At 47.7% G+C, this 12557-nt stretch overlaps 1 protein-coding gene and 1 long non-coding RNA gene across 2 annotated transcripts in view; one reads left to right on the forward strand and one right to left on the reverse strand.

The window, feature by feature from the left end:
• The window catches only part of KCND3 (potassium voltage-gated channel subfamily D member 3), a 122657-nt gene that overhangs the window by 69514 nt on the left and 40586 nt on the right, over nt 1–12557 (reverse strand). The gene's annotated exons all lie outside the window — the stretch shown is intronic.
• The window catches only part of LOC135316874 (uncharacterized), a 175021-nt gene continuing 170411 nt past the window's right edge, over nt 7948–12557 (forward strand). Inside the window, exon 1 of the long non-coding RNA XR_010376086.1 lies at nt 7948–8068. This is a non-coding gene — a long non-coding RNA (uncharacterized LOC135316874). The remainder of the gene's footprint in view (nt 8069–12557) is intronic.

Below are 12557 nucleotides of genomic sequence, written 5' to 3' on the forward strand. Positions count from 1 at the left end.
CAACGGCAATATAATATCGTATGTCCTCTGTGCAATGGCTTGGTTTTGTGCATATTATAATCTGTATGAGTCTATGGAATTAATCATAATGCCAGCGCTCCCATCCAGCTGCCTCAAAGCTCTTTTCAGACATTAGTCACATTAGTCTCATAGTCCCTGTCTGAGGTGAGGAAATGCTGGCTGTTATCAGCATCGTATGGCTGAGAAAGCTGCTGGCTGCAGGGGAATACATAAAAGCACAGAGGTGTCCTGTGCCAGGGCTGGGGGTCGCGTCTCGCCCTCCCGCTCCCTGCCCGGTGCTTTGTCTGCACCAGCCCCGCAAAGGGCGAGTTGCCTCATCCCACCCGCGCTGGCCCCAGCACGCGGGAGAGGTTCCGATTTGCCTCTGGAGTGGGGGCCACTGGCCAACTTTGGGATTTCATCAGCTCTCCCAGAGCTGATGAAATCCCATCTGCTTCCAGCTGACTTTCTCCCTTGCCTGGCAAGCGCCGCGAATTGCCAACGTGATGGAGAAAGAAATAGGAATCTGGATCTTGCCACTTTATGCAGGGATTTGCTGAGAGATGTGAAATCCTCTCCTGGGATTTCTTCGGTTCCCCTCCCTCCCGGATTTGTTGTCTGTGCAATGAGGACAGACCCTGTGCTCTGTCATACCGAAACACAATACACGAATCAAATCTTGTTGGGTTCTGGACCATCACACGAGTCCTCTGGGGCCCCACACTGTGCCACAGTCACCGGCGTCTGGCAACGCTCTGTAAGTTCAGAGAAAAACATCTCCACAGTTATGCCGATAGTTGTTTTTCTTGCCTTTTCTGCACTGAACGCTATTTATGTGCTTAGGGTGACTCTCCAGCTCTCCATATGTGCAGCATGCACTGACAAATATTTCTGTGGGGTCATGTCACCTTGAGAAATACGCTTTGCCACACGGAGCTGCTCGCCCAGCATCGTTCTCCTTGCGAGCCGGGCCCTGGACATTAATTTTATGGCCCTGCTGAGATCTGTATCTGCGGCACGCTGTTTATAAGATTAAAGAGATATTATGAGTAACAAGTTCTATTTAGCTCTTTGATGCTATTTCTGTGCCAAAACATTTGAAGTGGAGCAAAACGGGTCATGAAAGGCTCCAGAAACCAAATATTTACCAGGCTTTTTGTAGCAGTCGAAACGAGTTAACGACATAAAGTCGGCGTAGGTTGTACCAGACAGAGCATCCCCGGCAGAGGTGGGGAAGGGCCAATGCCGGCGCGGCAGGGCTGACTTGCCGTGCTTATGAAGGGACGGCGCGGTGCGACGCGCGGCAGGGCGGGCCTGGCGTCTGATGGCACCGCTGTGATTTTCTGCCTTACGTCCTCTGCGGAGGCTCGGAGAACGTTTGCGGTGTGGAAAACCAACCCCGCGTACGTTTGCTTTCTCCTTCTGCGTTCCTGTCGCGCCTTGTGCCGTGGCAGAAACGATCTCGTGTCCGTCCCGCCTGGTAAGCGCTGCCTTCGGCAGAGCCGGTACTCGAGAGGTCAGGAAGAATTGCACGTGTCGTTATTTATTTCCCTGCGGTGATCCCTGGACGCTCCAGTCGTGAGATCTGATTACATTTACATTAGCGTGTTAATAATTAATCACATTATCCAGACTTTTAAATCCAGAAACGCAGGGCGTTATCAGTGAAAATCTTCTCCATCTGTACGTGTTTCTGGACTTGGGTCTGTTTTACACGTTTTCAATTTTCTCACTGCTTTGGGCGTGCTCATGAGACTTTTCGTTGTCTCTCGTGTCTGCGGCGTCGGTAACCGCAGCTGGGAATGTTTTCCCTTATGTTTTTAAATGAAGCTTATATATATGTAAGCACGTGTGCATTCGTGCGCACACAGTGTGTGTGTGTGTATGTTATTTAGGCTATCTTTAAACAACCACAAATTTAGATTTTGTTGAGTCAAGAAGCTGCAGAGTGGAAATGGGAGGCTCTGAGTTAAATTATGGCCATGACTTTTGCTCACAGTGAACCCAGGGACTCACAAAACAGGAATTTTATAATTAGAAATACTGTTTTGAAATTTTTTGAGAAACTGCTAGATCTTACTGATAACCTTGGATTTTATTTGAAAAAGGAAGATTAACATCCTGATCACAAGGAATAATTGTTGCAATATTTCACGTTGCACTGAAGCTTATTGCTAAAATCCTCTGTTTGACACTGGTGAATATTCTGCTATTTCATCATACGCTGACTGGCACAGGGAATGTAGAACTCTGTCAGGAGTGAAAAGTAGCGGTGTTTCTCATTTAAAATAAATAAATAAAAGCAAGCAGGCATTACTCAAGCTACCTGGGCTTTGCTGTAATGAGGTTTTCACCGAGCCTCCGGAGCGCGGTGCAGAAAGTCCTGCCAGCAGGTTATTAACCAGTGCAGCAGAAAAACATCGTTACTTTCCCTATAAACTCTATAACCTTCACCATGATTAAGACTTATCTAGTACTTGATAAAAAATGTCCCAAATTCTACAGTAAAAAGAGAAAACTGTGTTAAAGTTAAGGAAGTTGCTGACAAAGTGGGTCATTAATAATGTTCCGAGGCCTTTGTACAGAGGTGGCTGGGGATAAATTGTCAGTCAGAAGTTTGTAATTTCCTGGGTTTTGTCATATTAATGTAGATTCTTACCCTCGATGATTTTGTTTGTGAAACATTCAGTTGGGTTTAATTGCCTGCTTTTCTTTTATAAATCTGATCTGATAATGGAAGTTTTAGAGGCAAATTCATTTTGTTGAAATAGATTTTTCTCTACCTTTTGTATTACGAATCCAAAAGGAGGGTGATTCAGCTGAAGTCACGGCGAGCGCGTTGGGAACGGAAATATTCTGTTTGACTCTGACGTTGGGCACAGGGCAAGTTCCTGAAGAGAAGAGCCCTGCCAGCCTCCCCCCGGGGCTCTGCGGGTCTCTCTCCGTTACAGGGACCGTGGCTAACGAAGAACCCGTACCCGGCCGGGCGGTCACTGCCCGCGTGTCCGGCCGCCTCCCTACCTTTCAGGCGGTGCATTTACATGTGCGTTGGTTTCCTATAAAACGCAGAACCAGAGCAATATTCTCAAACGAAGCACAGGTGACTCTGAATATCAACACTCCCCAAATCGGCATCGATTGAAAGGAGGAACAGAGAAACCCGCTCAGTGTTCAGAGTAGGCGTAGGAACTTCTCTGCTTTGACACAGTCACTGGCCACAGACGCATACGGCCCAGATCTTTGGTTTGACAATGCATGTAAAATATGTATCTAAGTTTGTCTCCCTTAAAAGAATTGACTAAAAATAGTGTTTCTTTCTCAGCCATGATAATGCCTTTTTTTTTCTTAATATGTTGCCTTGATAAGGACACAGTGAGTCTGTAGTGAAAAAGTTATACAAGAAAATAAATGAGGCTTCTCCTCTTTGCTGTTTTCCTTCGATATACGTGCTTCCACACCAATGCATAAGTATCCATCAATTTAACACCTGTTTCCTTTGAATCGTTATTTTACTCTTCTCCTAACATTTTAATGTCCCCCCCCGGGTAGTGATTGTCGTGTCTGGAGAGCTGCGAGGCCGCGCGGAAAGTCTGATGCTTCACCGTGTGCCTCGGATGCTTGAGCTTCTGCTAACTGTCCTTCCCAACCTCACCTCTCCCTGCGACTGCTTCTGCATAAGCTTTAACAGCAGCTAAACATTTTGAATATGTAGTTGTGCTATTTGCATGGCCGTAACTCCAATTATCCCGAGGCTGCTTTCTGCCAAGGAGGTATGTTAACAAGTTGCCGAGTCCTACAGCAGCTGCTACTGCAGGAAATGGCTCTCCAAATACCTGGAGTGTGTCTCAGAAATTGTTCTGACATAAGACGTCTTTCAATTACAACTCTCAATCTTTGTTATAATACAGTTCATTTTCTTGATTACAAAATGGTAACTGCAGTGCTTCTAACGAGCATGGCAGTCAGTCCCTACACTCCGGTACGCAGAAAGGCTTCACCTTGACACGCTGTCCTAACTGCAGTGGCATGCGTGGCTTTAGCTCGCACATGCTCTTCTACCTGAAACCTGCCGTGCCACATGGTTAAACAGAAAGCAGTTACGGAGTGGAGTTAGCCTGTGTGGAAGCTTGAAAGCTGCTGACGTCCTCAGCCTTGGTGTGGTGGGGGTCACCTGGCAGGGGAGCCCTGGGCTCAGACTCACCTGAGCTCTAGCCCCGATTATCAGGCTAACGCGGAAGGTTCTCCTGTCCCGGCGGCCCAAAGCCCCTGCCAGGCGTGCCCTGTGAGGCAGGGAAATTGCCTCGCTCAGGGCGCTCTGCTGCCCTGGCCAAGGGAAACCGCCTGGAGCCAGCACAGGTGGAAAGCAAAGGCCTTCCTCTGCTGCCCGCGGGGTAGATGTGCCCTGCGGTGCCGGGGGACCTGTAGGAACGTTGTGGGTTTGTGTAAAGCGAGGGGATGAGAAGCGCCATGAGTTTGCATGTGTGTTCTTCGTGTGGTGCGTTAGGGAGCCCTAAATCAGTAAACACCCCTTGCCTTCTCTCTTGAGAAGAAAAGGAATAGCAAACTCCCTGCTTCTCCATTCTGACAACTGGCGATTTTCTATTCAGCTCTTTCCCAAGATGTTATAAATCCCACCTTCTGCTTTTTCAAATAAAACCCCATTTTTACCTCTAAGGAAAGCCATTTGAAACGCACTTAGCAACCGTCAGGGTCTATTTTTAGCTTCTATTAGGGTGTAACGTACAAAATGTAATAATCTCATGCTTGAAGCTTTTTTCCCTTCTTCCCAGAGATGTGAAATTGCTGCAGTTGAATAGGAGTCAGAGAATCTGTGTATCTCGACTTTGCCCAGAACTCATTCTTTCTGTCTGTGTCTACATATCTCAAGTTGCTCCTGTTCACCTTTAGCAGTACGGTTATTTATGGGAAACCCCAGCCACTCTGAATGTGCTGAACAAGGCAAACCAAGTGTACGTTTTTAGATTCCTCTCTGACCACGGAGCTTGTTGTCAAGGATATTTGTAGGACAGGGAACCAAAGAGAGTCTAGAAAGAGAATGAGTGAACACCTCCATGGTGGGGGAATCGAGGGATTCTTTGGTGAATGAAGGGTGACTTCAACCTCCCCTCACCCAGGGGACCTGGAAGACTGGGCTGTTGATATTAACCTTGCTCCTGAGGTCCACTTTCTGCTTTCTACAAATGCTCTGCGCTCCCTCAGGTCCTGGGAACAGGGAACAGGGCGCTTGCTGGAGATGTCGGGTCTGCAGAAGCTCTCGGGGTGTGTGAGGGAAGATGTGTCTTCCATTAACCCATCTGTGCTCTCTGAGGCGAAGTAGGAAGGATGATCGTACAACTGTAGAACTGGGTTGGGACACTAGTGTTCCCAAATTACTGCTGCGGTGTACTGCGTGAGACCTTGGCTAAGTCATTAAAGTAATTAGCCTTCATGTGATTTAGTTCATCACTTTCAGCTCATATTTCTATCCTTTTTTCCAACTCTTAGACAAGGCTGTAATAAAGACAAAGTTTGGCCATCACAATGTTCATATGCTTCAGGGCACTAGTCCAGGGATAAGCTCCCGGGGCACTTAGCAGCTCAGAGGCTTTGTTGGATGGTGTCTAGCCTTCCTCTTCAGTATTGTCTTACTAAAATGAGTCTTCCACGACTAGGTTGTTATGATTAATGCTGCCACTTGGTTAGTCTGAAGGGCCTCATCCAGCTTGATGCTATTTGTTTCTGATGGCACCCCTAAGCCATCAGACATGAGGAAGCTGACCACGGCTTTGGTCCGCACGCGCTGACACGTACGGAAGTGTCAAGTGTTTACCCTCGTTCAGCCTGTGAACTCCCAGGGCTGCAAAGAAGACAGAAATACTAGAAAGAGAAGTCTCCTAAGGCCAAACAGTCCTTTCCCTGGAGCCACGGGATGGTGGTTCTGTGCTCTGTATTTCCTATCACTTTGTTCATTTGAGTTTTGAATGGCAGAAGTGATGGGGCTCCCGTTGCTCCCTTCTGGAGATCAAGTGACCTCCTGTGCCAGTTCAGAAATAGACTTTAAATAATTCATTGAATAAAGTCTAGGATTTTTGTAAATGGCTGTCTGATTCTCCTTGCTCTCTATTATTCCTGGCTTTCCTACCAACCCATAGAGCACACAGCCACATCCCTCCTGTCATCACATCTACATTCCTCCTTTCGCTCACAGATCAACCTGTCTCTTTGAGCATTAGTTGAATTTTTCCTTTTTCTCTTGAATGAGGGAATTATTTTGCCTAATAATAAGACTTTGATTTCCCCATTCGAGTGTGCTTTGCTCTGATCTGAAAGAGGACAGAGACATTAACTTCCTCTGCGTGGAACTCGCCTTACATCAGAAGTCAGCATGTTAAAGCAAATAGCACGGTCCTGTAAACATCTAGAATCAAGCTCTGCTCTCATTTGTATCTGTGCAATCACGCTGAGTAAAATTCAGCCTGTAGAGCTTAAAGACATGCGCTTTTAATCCTATGCATTTTGTAAGACTAATAACCTGCGTGGAGGCTTGAGGGCACACAGCCTGATGGGACAGGGTAATGTAGGGTAGCAAAGCACGAGGCCGAGTTCTGAAACGTAGTTCTAAATGGGAGAAAAACATGGGGAATTTGTTAATATTCCTTAATTCCAAGCGCTCTTGCAATCATGTCCTCATTACCAAAAGGGATGAATTTGTTTATGCTGTTTAGCTTCAGGCTGGAACGGAACATAAGCTACGTTTCCCTGCAAAGATACGTTACTATTTTATTTGATGGTCTGAAATTAAATCAGAAGGAATGTTATTTAATCAGTGAGAGAAGAAAGAAGGAATAAACAGGCATCCAGTAAATTCATGGTTGTCACTAAGTGACATGTGAGGTCCCCGGGAAGTTAGGAACCGTTTGGAGAGCATCAGGCTCGTGTTCCCTTCCCACACGGCACAGGTTTCGATACATGAGACAGAATTCCTGAGCGGCCGCACGCGTACGCTCCCTGCCTCGGCGACACGCAAATCTAGAACTCCTCCTTTTTTAAAACAAACTGGTACAAGCTTGAAGCGGTTTATTTCCATCACATTTCTACTGACTGTCTCGCTTCTGGTGAAGTTAGGCCAGGTTTGTACCAGGCTAAGCAGGAGTAAAATGTGGCTTCCTTTAAGCTCCCACAAAACCTTGTGTGAGCTCCAGTTCTCTCCACTGGATGAAGTAGTTACTCTGAGATGCTGCGGTGAATTTGCAAGTCATTGGTTAACTTGCAAGCTATTTTACCTTTTCTCTTTATTGTAGAGATTAAAACCAAAGAGATTCATGCATTGATAAGTACCTGGGGGTGGTTCTGTGGCTGCAAAAGACTTGGTTTTTCTTTTGACGGTTACATTTTTTAATAATATAAGTAATATCATTAATACTATTTATCTATTATCTATATTATAAGGCTATATTATACCATAACCCTACTATTAATATTATAACCTTATTATTTAATATCTATATTAACGTATGTTATATATAATGTATGACCTTACTAGTTAGTGCGGATTATAACATTCCTGGTGGGTGGGTGTGTACAGGGGAAAAAGAAGCTGGAGTCAAACCCAGAGCCCTTTAAGTAACAAAACAAAAACAGCACCACTAAAGTACAATTGCATTGTAGCTCATTTAAGCCTCACTGAATTTTCCATTGTGCACGCATTTAAATGTTGTAGTTACTGTGGCACATCTCATCTTACTTTATTCCCTGGTGGATGTTTCCCTGAGAATTTGGTACAGATGCTGAACAATAAAGCCTGTTGCAAATTGCTTTCCAACTGCTAGGTAATTACAGCAGATTTTATGCTAAATGTAAAGAATGTACTGCTATTTTTTAATAAAGGGAACATCTTTTCTTATCTGATGCTTTAATACTGTCTCATTTGTCTTACTTTCCAGCTGAAGGATAACTTCCAGTTGTTTGCACCCAGGCGGAGCTGCTGGCACACGTGCCTTTCCACATTCGTCCCCAGAATCTGCATGTTCCAACGATCCGCTGGAAGATCAGACCCTTTGTGTATTTAGTAAGTAACTTTAAATATTTATTATGACTACACTGAGGCCACAGAGCATGGTTCTGTCTGTACTCGTTACCAAGTTGGACAGAATATTTGGTTTCAGCAGGCTTCGAGGATTAACTCCACGTTTTGTCACATTTATCAGTGTTTGCTAACATGACCAGTGACATAATCTCTCATATACCAGGCAGAGCAAATATGAAGCTCCTCATCCCTTCTTAGAGGGAGGCTTCTCTCATTGCCTCTGTACACAAAGGAGCATCTTGCGCTGCACGAAGAGTGCCGGCGATTCCTCTGCACCGCAAAGACGAGCTGTGCCCAGAGAGGCTGTGGGGTCCCTTCCCTGGAGACATTCACCCCCCGCCTGGACGCGGCCCTGTGCCCCTGCTCTGGGGGTGCCTGCTCACGCAGGGGTGGGACGGGGTGAGCTCCAGAGGTCCCTTCCAGCCCCCACCAGGCTGGGATTGTGTGATTCTGTGGTTCTGTGAACTGGGATGGGTGGGACTCAGTTTGTGGGGAGAGACCATCAGCAGAGTGGGGTATGGGGGAGCCTGCTTCCCAAGATGTTGAGAAATTCAATATCAAGAGGTTTGCCGTGCTGTATAGTGTGGCATAGGCACTGCAGCCATCCGGAGCGTGGTGTTAAATGTCCTCCTGCCCATCCCCGGCAGAGCTCATTGACCAGGTGTCACGTTCAAGGTCTGCGACTCCAGGGTCTCAGAGAGAGCTGGGTCAGCGCAGGCGGGGGGAATGCAAGAGCTGGGGAGGGGTCAGGGATGCGTGTGTGAGCTGAAACGCGTTTGAAACCGAGCGGGAAGTTGGTCCCTGGAGAAAAGGAACTGCCTGTATGTCAGCGCGTGGCGGCTTGGGCTCGCTGGATCGATGTGAGCCATGGCAGCGCAATGTGAATAAGCTCCAGGACTCACTGTTGGGTGTAGCCCCTTCTCCAGGGCCTGCTGATGAAAATCTCCTTCCATTACCAATGCTTTGTAATGCTCTTGTAGTGAGCACCTCTGTTTTGTCACAGCAGAGACGACAGGATGTTACTGAGCTTGGCGCGAGGCCAGGGGAGGGATGCTGCTGCTGGTTCTTGTTAGGTGGACGGCTGTATAGCCTCAGTTTCCTCATGCCACCCTTGGAATAAATATTCTCTCTCATTTTCATCCCTATTGTTGGCTGTTACGGAGAGCACAGCTCCCCCAGGCTGGGGAGAAATCGTGGAGTATTAATAGGTTGATGTACTAACTGCTTTGAGGGCAGTGGAACATGATAGCTTGAGAAACTCTATTATCGAGCCATGGGAAGCAGCATTGCTGCTCTGCTCGGGGTTATTTAGTGAAGTCGGAGCTATGTGCTCAACCCCGGGCTGTTGGAAAGCACCAGTGTGTCTGCTGGGCTGGAGGAAGCCTTGAGACTGTGTTGGCCCTGCCGTCAGCCCAGGGCAGGCAGCACAGGCGCTGTGCTGGGGAAGGAGGCAGCTCCGCTGCCCCAGGAGCACCAGGAGCTGCTGCAGGGGGGATGGAGCCTCCCCCCTGCTCCCATCAGCAAGCACTCTGTGAGCACTTCCACCCACTGCTTGGCCTTTGCATTGCAAATGGCGAGGGTTTGGGGCTGTAATCATCTGCACTTGCAAATGTGCACCTGGGATCTATTGTAAGCATGCAACTGAAATGTATTTTAAAAATGTGTCAGTCATTAGAATCTAAAAATTGATCTGAGCCCACACAGGGAGCAAGTGCATAAAAGTGAATCAGAGTAACATGTTGATTAAAGGTAGTATCTGAGAGAGTGAAGTTACTGCACTTTAGACCATTACAACTCCTGAACTGATGGGAAAATAGGATACAAAATCCATCCCAACATCCACAATTCTGCGTTTTCCAAGAGAAGGTGCAAGCGGGAAACAAGATGTTTAATATTTCTGTGAAGGAGGGAAATAGTCATAGAGAGGCCATTGAGATGGTTGTATAAAAAGGTGTTCACAGTTCTCTCAGGAAAACAAATTTAAACAAATTAGCTTAGCCAGTACACCACAATTTGGTGTTTAACTCTGTGCAATTACTTTGACATCTAGTGTATTAATGGTGAAAGTCTATAAGAATACGAAAAAGTAAAGGTAGTCAGGGTAAAATTAGTAGTGCATTCGTGCATTTCTGTGTGCAGAATTAGTCAAACCTGAACCTGTAGCTCTGGAAAACGGAACTTTGATAGAAGTCTATAAATGCCATCAAGACCAGTCACAGAGAACTCAGAGGAGCTGGAAAAGCCCTGTGCAAATCTTTGGAGAAATCCGATCATCCTTGAAAGTCTGAAAAGGCAACTCCCTTACAGGGAAAAGCAGCACGCTCTGTAGCCCCCACCATCGGGGCGTCCTGCGGCGGCCGGACGGCGCCAGGGACAGCGCGGCACGACCTGCCGGACCTCATCGGGCCCGCGCGGGTCCGGGATAGAATCATGGAATCATTAAGGTTGGAAAAGACCTCTGGGATCATCAAGTCCAACCCCCAACCCAACACCCCCAGGCCTCCTAAACCATGGCCCCAAGTGTCATGTCTGCCTGGTGTTTGAACCCCCCCCAGGGACGGTGACTCCCCACCTCTCTGGGCAGCCTGTGCCAGGGCCTGACCGCTCTGGCAGGGAAGACCTTTTCCCTAATAACCAGTATAACCAACCGAAACCTCCGCTGACGCAGCTTGGGGCCGTTTCCTCTCAATCTATCGCTTGTGACTTGGGAGAAGGGACCAACGTTTCCTGAGTTGCCCAGTGCTTTCTGGTGGTGTTTTTAGTTGCATGCTGCAAGTACCTTCCCAGTGGCTTCCTGACAAGAAGTGGGATGGTGTACGGGGATTGTTTAATAACCTGTTAGCTATTCTTAGAAAGAGCTCTGTGCCTGTAAAAGGTATGGTGGCGGCAGCCCTTGGTGCCGGAATCTGTCTGCAATAAAAGCTTGTGCACTAGGGCTGGGTGAAAATCGCTCTCAGGTCTCTGTGGATATCGTAGGGAGTTTTAAACTGAATCTACTCTGGTTGCTGTTTATGACCTTCTTTATCTATTTCCCATTAACTTTTATATGACTGATCGATGGGAATGCAGAAACAGGGGCGCAAACACCACAGTGCAATTAGTGCAGAGGTTTCAAGCTCCTCTTTACCTGCCACCCAGGTAGAGGGGCACCACCAAAATGCTCATCCGGGAGGTTCTCCCTGGAGGTCCCTGGGTGTCCCACAGCAGACCTCCCCGAGGTTGGGAATGTCAAGGCCCATCGGCATCCACCCATGCGACAGGCAGCTCTGGTATGTGGCCAGAGGTCTGAGCTGCTCCCCTGCCCAGAGGTGGCAGATGAGATTAAATAAAACAAGAGCAGAGGTGAGATAGGAGAGGGAGAGCACTCCTGCACTCCCACCAGGTGACATTGTGTTCAAAGAGAACACCCACCTGGCTCAGGAGGCAACAGGAACCCCGTCCAGGTACTTTCTGACTTCCAGTAACACTGCTGAGTAGTCAAAATGTGCAATTTAACATATGGCTAATAAACTACTAATTAAAACAAATAGGAAACAGTCAACTAATCAAATCTCCTTGTTGCCATATGGCAAAAATCCCTGGCAGCCTCCGAGAGAGGAGTCACCCAGCTTGGGGTATCAACAGGGACCCAGTGACTCAGCGGGGGATTAGGGTGAAGCAGGGAATTCAGGATGATTACTCATCTAGTTGTCAAACACAAAAACCTCCTGTTCGCTGTTACTGCGGTTGGCGTGAGGCTTTACCTCCTCCCATCGTTTTCCCTCGCACGACCGGCAGGATGGGTCTGGCACGTGCCCAGAGCTGCTGCTTCCCCAGCCCCTGCTCCCAGCACGCACATGCCAGCGGCAGAGGGGCGAGGGAAGCTGATGAAGCGTTTGACACGCTGCAGTGGCAGCTGAGATGTTCTCCTCGACCGCAACATCTTTTGAGGTGCTTTCGCCTGCATCCAGGCTACGGAGAGGGGTGTTTGAGAGAAGTCGTGTAAGTAAATGCTCACATAAGTACCTGTGAGCAGTCAGTCGGGAAGCGAGCGGATGCTCGGAGTCCTGGCAAGCGGAGTCGTTCCCCTGCGGCTGGGGGTGCCTGGGGTCCCGCCAGAGTCGCAGGCTTACAGATGAGAGGAATATTAGCGGGAAGGAGCTTGACAGCATTTCGCAGGCTAGGATTTGCCTGCTTGTTCTGGTTGAGAAATGCTGCATGCTAACGCATGTGGCAGGAGAGCAGCCAGGTTGAGGATAATTTACAAGCAGGAAAAAGGCCTCTGAATGATTCAGCAAGAATTAGCTCGGCTCCACGCACCGTCTCGATACCATGTATGAGTGAGAAAGAAGACATCAGCTCTGGAGCTGAGAGGGTATTTAAGTCTCTCTGACCCGTTACATCTTTGGCATTTCTATCTAGACTGCTGACAGTAGGTTCAGTTATCATGGTGACATTGTGGTACGCCTGTTTAGTACAGAGAACAGTATAT

Source organism: Phalacrocorax carbo, chromosome 23 (assembly GCF_963921805.1).
Source record: "Phalacrocorax carbo chromosome 23, bPhaCar2.1, whole genome shotgun sequence".
Classification (NCBI taxonomy): Eukaryota; Metazoa; Chordata; class Aves; order Suliformes; family Phalacrocoracidae; genus Phalacrocorax; species Phalacrocorax carbo.